This window comes from Triturus cristatus, chromosome 1_2 (genome assembly GCF_964204655.1).
Source record: "Triturus cristatus chromosome 1_2, aTriCri1.1, whole genome shotgun sequence".
Lineage (NCBI taxonomy): Eukaryota > Metazoa > Chordata > Amphibia > Caudata > Salamandridae > Triturus > Triturus cristatus.
In genome coordinates, this window is record NC_140580.1 from 807,836,068 (window position 1) to 807,855,059 (window position 18,992).

Sequence of the window (18,992 nt, forward strand, 5' to 3'; positions counted from 1 at the left end):
GTCGAGCAGGTCTCAGAGTTCGACGGCGTGCCTGTGGACAGAGTGATTGGGTGAGCAAGTGGGGCGGGGTGGGGCTGCAGGGGACGCAGCGACGGGCGAGGAGAAGGCTGAAACTCTAGGAAGCACTACAGGGGAAAAACGGGCAGAAAACAAAATACAAAATGGGGTAAGGTAGCAGAAAAACAGACTACAACAGTGTTATACAACAACAATAACAGAATGCAACAGTGTAATACAACAGCACAGACAGAATGCAATTCAATAGTAGACAAGTCAAGCGAGTAAAAGGAACAGAGCGAGCAGACAGGTACTTACGGCTCACCACTGGGCCACCAGGGATGAGGCGCAGGCAGGAGCCTGCGGGTGGAGGAGGGCCTCGAACTTGCAGCAGCAGCGAGATCAGGGAGCAGGGACACAGACAAAACAGGTGGAGCTGTGCGGCGTGGGGAGCGGCCTGCCTGGAACAAGAAGATGTTCTTGGCAGCTTGCTTATCCTGTTCTCTATTTGCCACTAATCTGGATTATATAACTCTTACATGCTCAGAATCTATTTAAAGCCTAATGGAAGCAGGAGGCTACCTCTATTAAGGTATCACCTTCTGCTTCTCAATCACCAATTGCAAGGTATTGGCAGTGGTGAAGGATGCCATTAGTCATATGGTGGTACTTCCCCCTCTGCCCTCTTACCATTTTGCCAAACAACAGCATGAATGAACTTTAGAGCGGAATAATCATTCTTTCACACAGCAAAATACAGCAAGCCACCTTGGTGTACTACATGAAAGGTCAGGAATGTGACATATTTACCTTCTATACTGTGCATTTCTGTCCTTTTCTAGTGCTGGCCCAATTTTGCCTGCATACCGCCAATGCAGGCCCCCTTGTGTCATGTTGCAAGGGTGCCTGCGTTGTTGGCAGGATTGCTTTTGTGCAGGAAGGGAGACTTTCCTGCATAAAAACAAACCTGAGAGGCATTTTCTTCTTCCTATGTGTGCTGAAAAATGCTGCACATGTAGAAAGAGGAACACACAAGGAGAAATACATGTATTTCTTCTCATTATGCCTCACCTGGGGAGGCATAGCAATTTGATGTATTCCCAGGTCTACCACTAATGGTCAAACTTTGACCAAAATCCATTGGTGGATGCATAAGAACACCCATGCTCCACCCATGGAATGCCTCCTTGCTGCAGAGTAACACAAGGAAGCGATTTGCGCTTGATTTTGCAAGCCATGCCGGGCCACCCAAAGTGGCCTTCGGTGGCTTGATAAATCACACTTAGGTTTTGCACTGCCCTTGCTTCCCCTTGCATGGTGCAAGATCAATGAAAAACCTTGATAAATATGGGCCTTGATTTCAGTATTTGTTGACAGATTTTCAAATGGCCCAGAAGAAAGGTTGGTGGTTAGCAGAAAAATGGCTCCCCAACTCTGACCTACTGGTATGCTACATCAACCCAGAAAATATAATCTTCACGATTACCATGGGGTATTCAGTTCCCCTGGGACCTAAGAAATACCATCAATCCCCCTCGATCCTGAACTTGCAATGCACTAGTGCTGCAGTAAGCATCCAAACTTAGGATAGTTTTTACATGCAAATTTAAATACATCCCTTTTAGAGAAAATAAAAAGATCTACTGTGTGTTTGTACCTTAGATATGACTGTACACAGACAGAAAATCTGCCTGTTTAGGGGCAGGCATACACAAGGAAGTCTACAATTGTCATGCACATGTAAGGAATTTTTTTAAATAAGAAAAACGTAGAAATTAGTAGGTGTAAGCCTACAAATATATATTCAAGCATTTCTGTGAATTTCATTGTCTGGGTTACCCTAGCAGAAACACTCACAATAGTGCAGTTGAAAAAAATGGACTGAAAAAGTATCTGGTGAACTTTCACTTTTCTCTCTATACATATCATATTCTTCTTGTAAGCATTAATTGCAGAAACCATACATTCTATGATATCTCAATCCGAAAATAATCACGCACTGCCAAATTTTGAAATATTTTTGGGCATTTAATCAGCTTTATTAATAATATAGTCTTATAAAGGTGTGCAATAAATATAACACATGTGAACATAAAATCCGCAAGAATATAACAATAAAGGAATTCAAGTTTACATTGGGAAATGGGGACAGAAAAAAAAAGGTTGGAAGGGGGAGCACAAAACAACAATTAAAGTATGAATAGCAAAAGTAAATAATTAATAAGGAATATTAACATTTGAAATAAATAGTTGATAAGTTAAAATATAATTGCAAATAAGCAGAGAAAGTAACAATTTAAGGAGGTTCAACAATTCCGAGTGCGTATAATTAGTATGCTGCGTATTGGTTTTATCTAAGAAATGTGTTAATGGCAACCAATATAAATCTCTTTTAACATGTGGCATACAATAAGAGGCAAGGGATATATCTAACCTATGATAATGACAAACATTGTACCACCAAGCTTTGAATTAAATATTAGAGGAACATTTCCAGTTAATTGTAATTTGTTGAAAAGCTAATGTCAACATGAGATCAAACAATCCCTTTTTATGTAAGCTTAAAGTGATAACTTCGGATAGACTTCCTAGAAAAAGCAATAACGGTGACAAAGAGCAGTGTACATTGAACATAATCAGAAGTCAGGACAAGACTTTCCCCCAGAAGAAAGGAGTGGGTGGAATTAGGATAAGGAGGTCCATCAAATCTCCTTTGAGATGACCTCATGACCAACAAGATCTGTCATTCGTCTTGGAGAAATTGGCAATAGATGTCGGTGTCTGACATAATCTATGATATAAAAAAAATAAAGATTTAGTAGTGATGGCTGTTCAGGAAATCCTGAATAATCTATACCCGATTTTATTCTAGAGGAAGATTCTAATATAGAGGTTTATTATGTATAGTAATAAGATGATTGTACCATAGGGGAGATTGCAGAAAAGAATTGCATGATAAAATTTATGATTGATAGTAAGGTTTCAAAAGTCACATCTATGTTTAAATAATGGGGAGGAGGTAGTGATTGTCTTTGAAGAGGAAGAAAGTACTGCCCTAAGAGAGTAAGGAGTGTTCAATATTGAGCCACGAAGGCGTAAACTTGGAAGATAATGTGAGGAGCCATTTAGAGACTTGCCTTAAACAGAAAGTTTTATGATAATTCCAAAAGTCCGCAAAATTACCTTAACCTTCCATCTTGGATTTCATAAGAAATAATATGGAAATTCTAGTTTTTTTATTATGCCGAAGAAATTGTGGTTTACTAAGGAAAATATGATCTAATTGTGTGAGGGAACCATGTGGTGGAGATAGAAAGAGAACTCTTTAGTAGAAGGGTTACATTGCCTCCATGCATCTACCATGTGATTCTGGGAAATAATGGCGTGGAATATAATGTGGGCTTTATGGAGAACAAATCGAACCTGAGATTGGCGATCTATAAATGGGTCTATAATCTGATTACAGTCACCACCTAGAATTAAAAATTCATCATTATATTGAAGACATTTCTTAGATATATTAGGCCAAAACAAAGTAGTCTGGTTGGTTTAAACTATAAACATTGAAAACAGTTAGCAGCATATCATTGATAAGTAATTTAACAGTCAGCAGTCTACATTCAGAGTCTATTTCCTGAGTGACAACAGTGCATGTTTACTTTTTTTTACATAAAATAATTACTCCATTTTTCTTATTAGATGAATGTGAGACAAAAACCAAACCCATACAGCTACGCTGTTTAGTTAGGTACTTTTCTTGATGAGGTCTAATTTTGGATTGGAGGTAGCTGGGTTAGAAAATATTCTCTGCCTTTTGTATAGAGTTAATAAAACCTTTTACATTCCAAGATATAACTATAAATGTGGTAAGCAACAAATATAAATATAACTAGACAGTCAACAGTAACATTGAGATGATGAGAGAAACTAAAGGAGGAGGAGATGACAGAATAGGGAAGATAGACAGAAAAAAGAAAAAATTGAAAATAGAACAATAGATTACAGTACATGTCAGAAACTGAGGACTGAGAGCATGTACCTTATTAAAGGACAAGAAGAATAATGGGGTGGTAACACACAGGTGAAGATGGCATAACCAACAAGGGACAACGCACCACAACAGGATGACACATAAGTCAAAAAAATCTTGATTACTTGCAGGGGAAACAATGAAGAACTTGATTGGAGATAGAATGAACAACCATGAAGTGACAACCTGTGGATAAATTATTTAACATTAAATACACAATAAAACATTGCTTGAAAATTTAACATGAGGATGGACCGGCTATGTTCATAAAGCTCATTGAGTGAGAGTTAATACATTAAGTTCATCTAGATCTTTAAACAAATGACTTTGAAGGTACAAGGATGAAGTAGGCAATAACAAGCGCCTAAAGCTCATAACACAGGACGAAGATCAAAATAGTCTTTTTGTAGAATTAGCGGAGCTGTGGAGCCATCCTATGAGATAAAAATGTGTGCACCAGACCACATGACTTGTTTTTTAGATTTGACTGTATTTAGAACATTCAAGAGGTCTGTGAATTCCAGAAATAAAATAATCACCCAAAGAGGTTTGGCTGGAGTGGCAAGAGAATATAACCCGGGACCCAATCTTTGAGCAAGCTGCATGTCTAAACTGGTGGATGAATGTAGTTCTAATAGTTTCTGCAAAGTGAAGACGCTTACGGGATCCTCTCCTTCAAGACCTTCAGGAAGACCATATATACATGGGTTGTTATGCCTGTATCTGTTTTCTAGGTCTTCTGAGTACTTTCTCAACAAAACAACAGTCCCCTGTGCATGCTAACAGTGTATCAATTATATCAATAACAGTGTGTCAAAAGCTTGAGTCTTTGCTGGAAGATGTGCTTCAGTTTATTCACAACAGCCTTAGTCAACACGTGTTTTGTCACGCTTACGATTCTGCGCAGCGACTTCTTCAGTGCTAAGAAACAAACAATAGTACATAATTGGGAATGAAAGGTATGCAACAATATCATCTAATGCCAGTTTCTCATTGTGACAGACTAACTTTGAAGGATCAGCTCTTGTTGCCTACTCGAGCCTGTGAAAACCCATGCTGTCTTAAATGTGTCACCTCATTGTTAATTGGCAAACTAGTGTATTTTAAGAAAAAGTATAATAGCACTCTTAGATAAAATAAACTTGTCCCAAGTTAAGGCATGCTTGTTCCTTGTGAGTCCAGTTGTGACATATGAACCTAAACAGTCAACAATGGCTTTGCTAAAGTGAATTTAACATAACGACACCCCCTTAATGTTGCCGGGTACCCAAAGGTATGTAATAAAAAACTAAATACCTATACGCAGTGCGTGAAGATCCTAGGGGAAAAGAGACGGGTAAAAATGAAAGAAAAAGTAATGCTAAGTATACAAGCCTTGTAAAAGCAAGTTAATCGTGCTACGTGACCAAATCTGACCGGGAAACCAACCTTAAATCCGGTTGTATTTCCATCCCGAATGGGATTCAATAGGGTCCAATGTTAGAAACATAGTTAAGACTGCACATATCTTGTGTCTAGAAATAATCCCTTCTATTCACAGTATATGTATCCGGGATGTGTTTCCCAATAAGGAGTCCCTGAAATGGGTAAATAGAGGAAAACGGCCTAACTACATATAAGAATACACCCAAAGAAAAAATGGCAAGGGCGTATTCTATATACTTTGAGAATATGGTAATGTGGTCCCACATACCTTAAACGAGGATTTAGTAATAGTGCAAGTTTATTCAGGCATGAATAAATAAAATCAGTGGTGCATTGCACTCACTCGATGCAGGTTGTGTTGAAGAAAATAACTGACAGCCATATCCTTGCCGGTATTAATACGGGATCTTTGCCTAATAAAAAGGATCAATGGAAAGTGTGTCAGAACAATGGAGTTAACAGACCCCACAGTGAGTATTTAAAAGACGCAGATGCTTGTATCTAGCATAATTGGCACTGTACCGCTAATTGCAGGAGAACATTCAGTTAGTTCTGGGTACTTACCTCTGTGATGAACAGAGCTCCTTCTGGCGTGTATGCTGGAGACCTTGTGGCCCACAGGAGAACACACATTTATATAGGCCTGGGAGCGGAAACAGTTGTAGGACTGTACCCTTCTCCAAAGACATCGGCCACCTTGGAACTGTAAATTCACTACCCCGCTTATCAATAGAGGGTAAAAGTGGGCAATTCATCTGCTCCAGAGGTGTGTTGATGAAGAGCTCAAGGGTCATGTGGTATTGATCAGCATTATGCTCAATGGGCTAATGCATAGTAATAAAACAAATACCGCCGGCCATCTTGGAGTATCTAATCTCTGCATCCAGCTTAATAACAGAGATAGTGATGGGAAAATAATGGCCCTGAGAAGGAGTAAAGGTCATTTCACATTAAAGCGATTGTAGCTGTGTACATCCAATAAGGATCTGAAAATATAATCAACAATAAGATGTATTTTTCCAAAACAGCAATTTTAGATGATTCGTCCTGAATATCACTGACCAATGTTATCCTATTCCACAAAGTTGACCATTGACCATCAAGGGTTTAGATTTATCTATTTTTTTCCAATAAACGGCCTTAAGGTTTGAATTTCCTCTCATACAGTTTCTAAAAGATATAGGAGAAGATGCTTTTTCTGGAGAAGGGGGATCTTATTTGAGCCTTTTATTGGTAGAGGAGGATGAGTGTGATGTCAGTGAGGCAATAGCTGAAACTGCAGTGCAAGAGATGCCAGTCTGAGCTATATCAAAAGAAGAACTCAGACCATTAATTAAGAGTACTGCAGAGGATAGACCTGAGTCCGATATATTTATAGGTTGACCATTATTGGAATATAATAATTTCTTTATTCTGCCCAAAAATGAATTAGCCATATACAGGTAGGTTGATAAACTGCTGGACAGAATAACAAAGTCAGTGGACCCAAAAGAGCCCTCTAGGTCTAGATATGATATGTAGATGACCCTAATATTCTTTGTCCCAGAGGTAACACCTCATCTGCAAGCTACCATATAAGGTTTATGAAGAAACCTGCGTACCAAAGAAGAGTAAAAGTTAAGGATCATTGTGGTAAATCATATAATGGCTGCACTTCTTGTATATTTACCACAGGGCCGGTTGGAGCGCACCATATAGAATTTACCCAGCACCGTAGAAATCAAGATGGCAGCCGCAACAGTCCAAGCGATGCCATCCGCTTGTTTCAAGAGAAAAATGCAGGGATAATAGTAGAGCGAAGTTCACACAGGTCCTGAGAGGTTCCGCTGCCTGGAAACATCTATTTTCCAAGTTAGAAATGAGCAAATACCACAATTAAGGCATTGGCGGTTCCGGTGAGGTACAGAGCCTCACAACTAGGAAGCCATCTTAAGTGGAGTCTTAGCGACGCCCCCCAAATTTCTAAATCAAGATTGTATTCTGTTGACACTACTGTCCCAGTACTCTTGGTTTATAATTTATTGAGGAGCATCACCTCTTTCTTTCAAGGTTTCTGATCAGACTTGACTCCAAAGTCCTCTAACAAGCCTTGGCTAGCTCCCAATTGTGTTCATAATTTAGTTCTCTAGCAACTCCCAGTAAGGGCATTTAGGCATTTAGGGGACTTGGGTCAGATGTACTAAGCATTTTAATGGTCTCAGACACTCCTATCATTTTTGTGCAAAGATCTCCTCCAGAGTGGCAGAGAACTCAGTGCATCTAAGTATACCTTTCTGTAGTAAATGTGAAAGGGACTGGGACTGGGAGAGTGGTTTGTAAAGGTACTCTTGACATTTGATTTGAACAATGCATTATATACCATTTTGGGTGTAGGTGACATTGTACCACAAAGTTAGACCTGTCGGCCTCGTGATGGTCTTCTCCCAATCTTTTTGCTTTTTGCCTCCAGGTGTTGCTGAATCTTTTTGTTGGCCTTAGGACTCCAAGCACGTTACCACTGCTAATTAGTGGCAAAGTGCATGTGCTTCTTCCCTAGACATGTGTAAGCGGTATATACCTGATTGACCTATTTGATTTACGTGTAAGTCCCTTGTAAGGTGGTATACCATATGCCCAGAGCTTGTAAGTTAAAGGCTACTAGTAGGCTGCAGCATTTATTGTGCCACTCACAGAGGTAGCTTTTTAAGCCTGTATCAGACCTGATACTGCAGTGCCTGAGTGTGCACTTTACTGACACTTTGACTTAGCATTTAAAACTACTTGCCAAGCCTTATACCCCCCTTTTATTACATATATGTCACCTCTAAAGTAGGCCCTAGGTAGTCCTAAGGGCAGGTAGCCATGTAAGTAAAAGGTAGGACATGTACCTTTATGTTTTACATGTCCTGGTAGTGACAAACAGCCTATTTAATTTTTCACTACGGTGAGGCCTACTCCGCCTATAGGTTAGCATTGGGAATTCCTTAATACACTTTTAAGTTGTAATTCCTCATCAGAGAGGAGTAGCTTTTTCATGTTTCATATGTATGGAATGGTATTGATAAATCCTCCTAACTGGTGAAGCTGGATTTAACATTCCTGTTTTAGAAATGCCACTTTCAGAAAGTGGACATTTATCTGCACTTACTGCACTGTGTGCTCGAGAACCTGTCTCCAATAGTCGTCTGGGGTGGATGACAGCTACATTTTGTGCATTTCCTCTAGACAGACACAAAACATGAAGGATAGGTGTGTCTACATACAGCTGCATTCTGAGGGCCTTGCCCAGACAGGATGGAAGGGAAGTGCTAACACTTCACTTGAATAGGTTGTATCCTGTCCCCAAACAAAGGGCTGATTTTCCTCAATTGATAATCTGGCAGACAGGATTGAGCTGAAAGTGGAACCTGTGCACTTCATAGAGCTGCTTTGAAGTCAACCCCCATATTGAAAGCACTTTTGGGTATAAGTACTGGGTCTCTGACCTCCTAAAATCAGACACTTCTGGATCTTGAACTGAACATGTGTCAAATGGACTGCTGTGATGCTTAAAGGGCTCAACTGGACAAATGATCTTGAAGGCCTGCTTTTCTGTTTGTTACCCTGCTGTTCTCTGACTCTGTTGAAGGAGAGCTGGATTCTGCTTTTTGACATACCTCCTGCTGCTTGAGACTCAGGGATTCCAAAGTTTCCAGCCCTGCCCCATGTGCCTGGCTCATTGGAAGTGGCCCAGATACTTGCAACATGGATTGATTTCAATGCATTTCCTGTCTATGTAACGAAATTGGAGCATCAACCCGGTTGTGAGAGTAAAATTGGTGCAACGCATCAGAAACAGTATTTTGTCTCCAGACATCGACGCATCAGAGAGTGTATCACCACCGCTGCAGCTTGGTGAGATTGCTGCATCCCCCTGAGTGCATGGCAGATTCCAGGGCATTGCTCAACCCTTCCCGGCTTCAGCAGCCGTCTTCAGAACTGACACATCACCTTTAATGCCTTGAGAAGGTCAACGCATCTCTTTGCTGGCGACAAGGAAAGGCACTTTCTTCATCCAGAGCCTGGGTGGGTCCTGTAGGCAGCCAGCCGTTCCATGAGGTCGACTTTGACTTTGACCTAAAGTAATCTTTTGGAGCTACTTGCTTCTAAGCACTTTACGGTATTTAGACTTTTAAAAATCATTATCTTAACTTCTATACATTGGAGTTTTGTTGTCGTAGTCTTGTTCTGTTTATAGTATAATAACCTATTTTTATAAACCTGTGTGGAGCTCATTGTGTTACTGTCTGTGTTTATTGCATAAATACTTTACACTTTGCCTCTTTATGTCAGCCAGACTGCTCTGTGCCAAGCTACTAGAGTACAGTTTCCCTTTTAGTGTGTATCTTGCTTACTCTGACTAGAAATGTGGCTTCTGCTTGGACAGGGTGCCCTACCTTTACCAACCAGAAGGGCAATTTCTAACACACAGTATTTGAAAATCTGTGTAACTACCTAATTAATGTATTATTATTATTGTTATTATGTCTTAGGTAAGCAGATAAAAAAAAGATTTCAAATGGTCCTAGCATCCAAAAATAGATATGGGTTTGTGCAAGAATGGAAATGTTTTAGAGCTTCTGGACCTGTAAGAACAAGGGACCTTTAAAAACCGGCAATTATGCAAAATAATTTTCCTCAGCACAGCAAACTGTGTGTTTAGGAAAGAGGGAAATCACTGTGCTGTTTTCAAGTCAGATTGTTCAGTCAAGCATTGGATGATAGTATGAACTGGGAATTCCACTTGGCATAAATGCCCTCAAATTCTTACTAATTGCTTTTTCAGAATCCCTACTATCGCAGCAGCAAAGCCAAGTAAATAAAAAGGAAGCTGGGAGCAATATATTTAAAGAAATACAAAAAGTAAAAATGGGCATGTGATGCTTTAAGTGAGCGAGATTAAGGTGATACATTGGGGTGTAGCTGTGCTATTTTTCATCTGCTGCTGCAAACAATATGGATGGGTTTAATAACAATTGTTGAATATTTGCCAGAGGTATACAGTAGAGGTTTCAGGGGCAAAGAATATGTCACAACAGATGGCTGGTAAAGAAGTGAAAACCTTTGGGAAAAGTAAATTATCATGCAGTCTTTTTTCCCTTGTAATCCGCGTAATTTTATCAGTTCTCCGAAAACACTGATGGTTTTGTTTTATGTAAAGAACACACAATTTAGATAAGGGCTACTGACAAGTGAAACACTGTAAAGAAAAGACAACCACTAGAGTGGGACATTGTGTCTCATATATGAAGAATATAAAGTGAAAGGGTTTGAAATTTGCGCAACACCTTTTGCCGAATTTTCATATTTTCAAACTGACCTATGTGTTCATTGGTTGCTTCCAAAATACAGAATCATAGTGGGTCATAATACCACCTACCTCATAAATTATAACAAGGTGGGTCACAAAATGGGACACACCACAATTGGCTGCAATCACAAAAAAAACTCGACTGCGATTGCTGTTAAATAAAGTAAACTTTTTTTTAAAAAGCATTGGAAAAAGGGTTGCGTTTCACTATTTGGGATAGTTTGTGCTCAGGCCCCCATAACTTTTTGCCCACATAGGGTATCCACGCCAAATTTACATCCTTCTTTTACAGCACCTTGGGGATTCTAAAGGTACCCAGGGTTTGTGGATTCCTATGTAAGGTAATGAGAAATCTGTCAAAATACAACTGAAATGTTTTTTTTTTATGGAGAAAAGGTGCCGCTGAAGAGAGCGTCTGTTTATTTCCCTCCAAATGGCATCAACAAAGGGTTTGCGATGTTAAAATCACCATCTTCCCAGCTTGCAGGAACAGGCACACTTGAACCAGAAAACCAAAATTTTCAACACTGTTTTGGCATTTAACTGGGAGATAGCCCATTTTCCCTATATTTGTGTGCCTTCAACCTCCTTCCAGCTAGTGGTAGAAACGGGTGTAAAATCCACAGTGGATCCCAGAAAGCTATACATTTCTTAAATGTAGAAACAATTCAGAATTCAGCAAGGGGTCACTTGTGTATATCCTTCAAAGGTTTCCTATCAAAAGTACCTGTTAAAAAAAGATGAAGAACTTAAAGTTGAAAAAACAGCCATTTGTGTCTACGTTTTCTTCTCTAACTTCTTTCAACTATGGCAGACTTTTTAAAGCAATATACCATTTCATCCACTGGACCCTTCAAATTTCAGGGATAAATAGATCCCGAGGTACCCAGAGCCAATAACTGAGCTGCACCTTGAAATGGTTTTTCATATTGTAACAGGTATACATCAATTCATTTGATAAATGTAAAGAAAGAAAAACTCGGTATCAAGGAAGCCTTTGTATTTACAAAATGGGCACAACATAAGGAGTTTAGAAGCAGTGGTTACTTGGACATCTCTGAATTTGTAGGTATCCATATGAGCATGTGAATTAGAAGCATTTCTCAAAATGACTTCTTTCTTTCACACTGTATTACGTTTGGAAGGCGCAAATGCGGAGAAAGATAATTTGCAGTAAGACTTGTTCTACGATTCTGTATTTTACTACGTCTCCTGATAAAAATGGTACCTTACTTGTGTGGTTAGGCCTAGTGACCGCGACAGGAAACATCCAGAAATGCAACGCAGACAGATCACATTTTTCCACTGAAAATTGACCCTTTCTTTGCAATGTGCCTAGCTGTGGATTTTGGGCCCTAGCTCAGCCGGCATCTAGGGAAACCTACCATAACTGGACATTTTTTAATACAAGACACCTGGTGGGAGTCCAGGATGGGGTGACTTGTGTGACTCTCACCAGGTTCTGTTACCCAGAATCGCTTGCAAACCTAAAACATCTTGGGCCTCATGTAGGAAGCCAAAATTCGGTAAATATCCCGTTACCGACCGGTATTTAGGCATTTGCTATGTAGGGGGCTGATTTCTGGATTCGGTATTTACCGAATCGGAAATTAAGAAATCGGTAAAATACCGATTCGGTAAATACCGAATCCAGAAATCAGATGTAGGGAGCACTCTAAAGAGTGAAAATTAGTATTAGAAATTCGTTATTTACCACCAAATACAGGTTGGTGATAAATAACGAATACCTTGCAAAACGCAATATTTTGCAGATTTAAGAGTGCCATGTGGCAGACATACATGCCCTTAGGGCATGTATGTGTGCCACATGTGCACACATGCAAGATTCAGGGGTGCAACAGGGTGTCAATGTGACACCCTGCCACCCTTGAATATGCTCCCCCCATTACCGAATCAGTATTTACCGAATCGGTAATGAGGCATACCTTCCCATTGATTCCTATGGGCCTCCAGGCCCATAGGAATCAATGGGAAGGTATGCCTCATTACCGAATCGGTAAATACCGATTCATAACTACCGATTTTTTCCGATTCGGTAAACTTTACCGAATCATTACCTACATCACAATTACCGATTCATAAATACCGAATCGGTAAAATTCGGTATTTATGAATCGGTAAATGTGAGGCTACCTACATATGGCCCTGTGTGAGGAAACATATTTTCCTCACATTTCTGTAAAGGAAAGTTCTGGAATCTGAGGGGAGCCACAAACTTCCTTCTCCCAGCATTCCTCAAAGTCTTCTGATAAAAAAATTATCTGACTTGTGTGGGTAGGCCTAGGGTCCGTGACAGGGGAGGGTCCAAAATGCAAAGTAGACACATCACATCACACAATCCACAGCTAGGCACATTGCAAAAAAAGGTTTAGGACCCAATTCACAAAAGTAATCTGAGACAAAATCCTAACTTTACGACTTTCTGTATTCACAAAAGGCATTTTGGAGTAGTAAAGATAGAAATCCTAACTTTACTCCTAAATGCCTTTTGTGAATACCGAAAGTCATAAAGTTAGGATTTTGTCTCAGATTACTTTTGTGAATCGGGTCCTGAACCTTTTTTTGCAATTTGCCTAGCTGTGGATTTTGGGCACTAGCTCAGCCAGTACCTAGGGAAACCTGGTAAACCTGTAAACAATGTTAAATGCGACACCTAGGGGAAACCAGTTCTTGTTTCACCAGTTCACATTTCTTGTGATGGAAAGTTCTGGCATCTGAGGGGAGCCACAAACTTTCTTCCACTCATCATTCGCCTAAGGCTGAGCATAAAAAAGGTACCTCACTTGTGTGGGTAGGCCTAGTGCCAGCAATAGGACATAACGCAACATGGACACCACATTTTTCCAGTGAAAATGTACCATTTTTTGCAATGTGCCTAACTGTGGATTTTTAGCCCTAGCTCAGTTGGCATCTAGGGAAACCTGCACATTTTTTAATACTAAACACCTAGGGGAATCCAGGATGGGGTGACTTCTGTTACCCAGAATCCATTGCAAACCTTAAAATGTGACTTAAAAATATTTTCCTCACATTTCTCTGATGGATAGTTCTGGAATCCGAGGGGAGCCCCACATTTCCTTCCACCCAGCATTCCCTCAAGTGTTCTCACAAAAATGGCACCTTACTTATGTGGGTAGGTCTTGTACCCACAACAAGGAACGGCCCAAAACGCAACATGGACACATCACATTTTTCCAGTGGAAACTGACCCTTTCTTTGCAATGTACCCAGCTGTGGATTTTGGGCCCTAGCTCAGCTGTCACCTAGGGAAACCTAGCACACCTGTACATTTGGAAAAAGTAGACACCTAGGGGAATCAAGAAAGGGGTGACTTGTGCGGCTCTCAACAGGTTCTGTTACTCAGAATCCCATGCAAACCTCAAACTTTGACTAAAAAACACATTTTCTGTCATTTTCTGGAATCTGAGGAGAGCCTCAAACTTCCTTCCACCTAGCATTCCACCAGGACATCTGATAAAATGGTACCACCTTGTGCGGGTTGGCCTAGTGCCTGCGTCAGAAAATGGACCAAAACGCAATGAGGACACATCACATTTTTCCACAGAATACTGACCCTTTTTTTGCATTGTGCCTAGTTGTGGATTTTGGGCCCTAGCTTAGCCAGCATCTAGAGAATCCTATTAAACCTGGATTTTTTTTAAAACAAGACACCTAGGGGAAACCAGGATGTGGTGACTTGTGTGGGTCTCACCACGTTCTGTCAACCAGAATCCCATGCATTTCTGTGATGGAAAGTTCTAGAATCCGAGGGAAGCCACAAAGCTCCTTCCACCCAGCATTGCTCCAAGTCTTCTGATAAAAATGGTACTTCACTTGTGTCGGTATGCTTAGTGCCCGCCACAGGGAAGGGCCCACAGCATATTGTAGAGACATCAAAATTATCTATCACAAAACGACCTGGTTTTGCAAGGGGGTCACAAGAATTTTTGGTCTCGGGCTCTGTGGCCATCTAGGGAGACCAGCCAAACCCAAACATGTCTGTAAACTAGACACTTGGGGGAGTCCAGGGAGGTGTTGATTGCGTAGATCCCCCAGCGTTTTCTTACCCAGTATCCCCTGCAAACCCCACATTTAGCCACAAAAATCAAATTTTCCTCACATTTTTGTGTGGGAATTTTATGTGGTTACCGGGCCAGTACACATTTCCTACCATCCAGCATTCTCCCAGGTTTCCCAATGAAAATTCTACCTCACTTGTGTTGGTGGGCCAAGTGCCCGCAACAGGCAAGGGCCCAAAACGTATTGTGGAGACGTCAAATTATCACAAAACAACCTGTTTTTTGCAAGGTGGTCACCTTCATTTTTGATTCTGGGCTTGGCATCCATCTAGGGAATCCTACCAAACACAGAACCCCCTGCAAACCTAGAGTTTAGCTAAAAAAAACACATTTATCTCATATTTCTGAGTGGGAAAGTTGTGAGATTACTAGGCTGGCACAAATTTCCTACCACCCAGTGTTCCTCCAGGTCCCCTGATAAAAATGCTACCTCACTTGTGTAGGTGCACAAAGTGCCTGCGGCAGGGAAGGCCCCAAAATGTATTGTGGAGGCAATGACATGGTTTTGCAAGGGGGTCATGAATGTTTTTGTCCAGGGCACGGTGCCCATTTAAGAAACCTACAAAACAAAGACATTTCTGAAAACTAGACATCCGGGGGAGCTCAGGGAGATGAGAATTGCATGCATCCCCATTGTTTTCTTACCCAAAATCCCCTGCAAACCTCAAATGTAGCTAAAACAAATCACATTTTCCTCACATTTCTGTGTGTGAAAGTTGTGGGGTCACTGAGCTGGCACAAATGTACTACTAACCAGCATTCTCCCAAGTCTCCTGACAAAAATGCTACCTCACTTGTGTGGGTCGGCCACGTACCCGCTACAGGGTAGGGCCCAAAGCATATTATGGAGACATCAAAATTATCTATCACAACAAAAACCTGGTTTTACAAGGGGAGGCAAAACTGTTTTTGGTCCCAGAATCCCCTGCAAATCTCAAATTTAGCTACAAAATAATATTTTCCTCACAGGTGCAGTGCTCATGACATATTTTACAAATGACAAAAACCTTAAATGATTTAACTAGTAGCATGGTGTATTCCTTTACCATTTGCGTTTTGAATGGCATGTCTCCAGTACATTAGGATCTCTTTGTCTCTGAGTTAGATTTTAACAATGTGGTGTGAAGTCCTATGTGTTATGAATATTGTTAAGTCCTAAGTATTATCTTTGGTGTGTAAGTCATGGTTTTCATTGGAGGAATGATAGCTATGGTTTGCTGAGCTCAGCATAACTGGGTAAATTCTGGGGTTTTAGCCATTTAATTTTGTATCCATATCTGCATCTTAACTGCATTTGTTGATTTAAGTGAATAGTGAATGTCACGGGTATTTTTAAACATATCTGTGTTTTATGATAATCATTACTTTCCTTTAACCGTGTTTCTTTTAGTGTTTTTTATTTTATTTTGATGATGCGCATTCACCTTTGTTAAAAGCAACCCCATTCACAGGCAACCAACCCTTGCTGCTCAGTGCCTATTTCTGAGTACAGAGGAGGTTGACTGCAAGGCTTCGTCTTAGGGCAGGTCCTGTTTCCAACCCTCTATGATGGCCATCCCCTGCTACACCCAGTCTTCAGTTGTATACAAAGGTAGTGTGATGCACGCAACCAACCTTCCATGCAGCCTACCACGAGCTGCACATGCAGTTTGCAAACCCAATCCTGGCATTTTAACTTCATGCAGATCTGTCCTGTCATACCAAAGTTATTAGTGAATTAATGACTTTATACACCTTCCCTTTTTCAGCTCTTCCTGACAGATATGCATTAAATCTGGGATCCGTGAACTGGTCTTCACATAGCATAATGACAGAAAATCAATGTAAATGTATGTGGAATTATATAGAATAGCAAATCAATTTTTTGACTGCTTCCATTTAACCGTCCCCTTCCCAAAAATATTGGATCTCATTGAAATATGAAATCCATACATTGGGCCTAATTTGCTCACGGACTACGAACTTTTATGCAGATTTATAATTTTATGCAAAATATATCAACTAATGAATACTTTTTTAACCCCACCCATTAAACGTGCCCTCTTGATAAATTTCCAGGAAACTCAAAATATCAAGGCGACTATTCCCAATCTGTATTTAGTAGTACATGAGTAGTATAGTAGTACTACTGATGTACTTTAAATTGCTATTCACTAATATGCATCCGTGTTTCTTATCATTTCTGTGGATAGATCTTTGTCAAATTGGGTATATGTTTCAGCATGGATGGATGGAAATGGGGAATGCTTAACACAAAATAAGAGGGACTTAGGGAGGAGTAAAAAGTGTTAGGAAGGTTTATGGAGGGACATGATACTGAACACACCAAACAACAAAAGCTAATTAAAAATTAATATTTACCTTAAATTGGTGGGGCGTGGCCAGGATGCCGAACCAACATGACATCTGCCTTGTGAGCTCCAAAAACAAATGAGTTGTGGCGGCACATGGAAGGAGTGTAAAGGCAACTGGTGAGAGAGTCTGCAATGGGGACAGAGCCAATCTCCTGTAATCAACCCAATTCTTCTTGGGGGCATGCACCCAATATGGCAGCCGGACCTTCTCAGTCCCAGATGATCAGGATTGCAGCTGAGGAAGTGCTAGGTCCCTCACATGCCAGACTTGGTGTAGACGGCCTGGACAGTGTTTTCTCCTCCCATCCAGAGATGACCACCAGTGAGGACTGTGTGGCGGTGGTGCTGCAGAGACACAAGCCAAGGCCACAAGTGGACACGGTAAAGATGGGGGAGTTTTCCTTTTCTTTTTCCAGCACCGCTGCAAATCTGTGATTCAAAACAGATTTAAACTCTGGAAGCAGTACCTTAACTGCTCCCTCAATGCTTCCACAAGCTTTCAGACAAGTGTGATCCATGGTGATAGGGACTAGGGCACAAGTGGGGTCCTTGGTGAACTGCCTAAAGAAGTGAGCATTCAGAAGCGCTAAAGAGGCTGAGGGTATGGATTGCCTAGGAGCGTGGCCAGGGATGACCAGGGCCTCACTCTCAAAGAACTGCTTCAGGCCATCCAAGCCTCCTGGGTGGCGCTGAAGACACAAATTGCCAGATTGGTGGTGGACGTCTCCCTGATCTGGGTGAACATGGGAAGATTGCAGATGGTGTGACCATGGCTGAGACTACCCTCGAAGACCATGTGAGGTACAACAAAACCCTTACTAGGAAGGTCCACCAACTTAAGGAAGTAACTAGACAGCTCCACGTCTGGGCTGAAAAGTGGCTGGTAGATCCAGTCAAAACAATGTCACATCCTGGCAATACCAGAAAAAGCAGAGGGACCACATTCTGGGGAATTCTTCCTCATCCTTCATATTTAGAGTTACAATACATATCCGAATACAGGCAGCTTCCAATCAAATCTTTGAGAATAACCAAACTACTAGGAGGTGGGTGGAGAGTTACTCCTGCAAAGCCTCTTGGTTTTGGGGGATGCTTAAACCTCACTACTTTTTGAAGGGAGTTGATTCTTTATCAGGGAATACCTTCCCTGTTTTGTGTGGCTTTCTGCATCTTGCTAGCCACTCCTTGGGAAGAGGGAGACTCAGTATTCATGGACGTTTCTCTTGAAGTGGCTACCTATTTAGAGTTTAAGGTAAAGAAGACATATTCACTCATGTTAGCTGCTTGTTATTCTTTTTATTCTAGAAGATGAAAATGTAAAACACTTTTGGTCATGTTAATCAAAATGTCATGCAAAGCAGCGCAACTAGAAACCTTGCTGCACTGCATTAATGAGATAGGGCAGGAATGCACCACATTTAACCTTATAACGTGCATTCCTACTCTCGGCCTGTGCTTGTGCACAAACTGCTGCCTAGCACCAACGCAGGTATCCTTGCACCCTGGTACACAGGTCCTGCGTTGTAGGCAGGATTGTTTTTGTGCAGGAAAGGGCACCATCCTGCACAGAAACAATCCTCTGAGGCATTTTCCTCTTGCAGAATGCAGCACACTGAGAAAGAGGAAACAACAAGTAGAAATAATTATGTTTCTTCTAGCTGCACCATTTGTGGGGAGGCTTACAATTACCAGTATTACCGGTATTGGAAAATCTGGGAATGTATCTGAATACATGGATGGATGTGTAGTAAAACCCA